Below are 1,254 nucleotides of genomic sequence, written 5' to 3'. Positions count from 1 at the left end.
AGTCAGTGATGCCGTCCAGCCATCTCATCCTCTGTCATCCCCTTCTCCTCCTGCCCCCAATCCCTCCCAGCATCAGAGTCTTTTCCAATGAGTCAACTCTTTGCATGAGGTGGCCAAAGTACTGGAGTTTCAGCTTTAGCATCATTCCTTCCAAAGAAATCCCAGGGCTGATCTTCTTCAGAATGGACTGGTCGGATCTCCTTGCAGTCCAAGGGACTCTCAAGAGTCTTCTCCAACACCACAGTGCAAAAGCATCAATTCTTCGGCGCTCAGCCTTCTTCACAGTCCAACTCTCACATTCAAACATGACCACAGGAAAAACCATAGCCTTGACTAGACAAACCTTTGTTGGCAAAGTAATGTCTCTGCTTTTGAATATGCTATCTAGGTTGGTCATAACTTTCCTTCCAAGGAGTAAGCATCTTTTAATTTCATGGCTGCAGTCACCATCTGCAGTGATTTTGGAGCCCCCCAAAATAAAGTCTGACACTGTTTCCACTGTTTCCCCATCTATTTCCCATGAAGTGGTGGGACCGGATGCCATGATCTTCATTTTCTGAATGTTGAGCTTTAAGCCAACTTTTTCACTCTCTACTTTCACTCTCACCAAGAGGCTTTTGAGTTCTTCTTCACTTTCTGCCGTAAGGGTGGTGTCATCTGCATATCTGAGGTTATTGATAGTTCTCCCGGCAATCTTGATTCCAGCTTGTGTTTCTTCCAGTCCAGCGTTTCTCATGATGTACTCTGCATATAAGTTAAATAAACAGGGTGACAATATACAGCCTTGACGAACTCCTTTTCCTATTTGGAACCAGTCTGTTGTTCCATGTTCAGTTCTAACTGTTGCTTCATGACCTGCATACAGATTTCTCAAGAGGCAGATCAGGTGGTCTGGTATTCTCATCTCTTTCAGAATTTTCGATAGTTTATTGTGATCCACACAGTCAAAGGCTTTGGCATAGTCAATAAAGCAGAAATAGATGTTTTTCTGGAACTCTCTTGCTTTTTCTATGATCCAGCGGATGTTGACAATTTGATCTCTGGTTCCTCTGCCTTTTCTAAAACCAGCTTGAACATCAGGAAGTTCCTGTTCACATATTGCTGAAGCCTGGCTTGGAGAATTTTGAGCATTACTTTACTAGCGTGTGAGATGAGTGCAATTGTGTGGTAGTTTGAGCATTCTTTGGCATTGCCTTTCTTTGGGATTGGAATGAAAACTGACCTTTTCCAGTCCTGTGGCCACTGCTGAGTTTT

The sequence above is a fragment of the Bison bison genome, unplaced genomic scaffold, assembly GCF_000754665.1.
Source record: "Bison bison bison isolate TAMUID 2011002044 unplaced genomic scaffold, Bison_UMD1.0 scf7180017864136, whole genome shotgun sequence".
Lineage (NCBI taxonomy): Eukaryota > Metazoa > Chordata > Mammalia > Artiodactyla > Bovidae > Bison > Bison bison.
The sequence above is the reverse complement of the archived record's forward strand: the minus strand, read 5'-3'. Positions refer to the sequence as shown.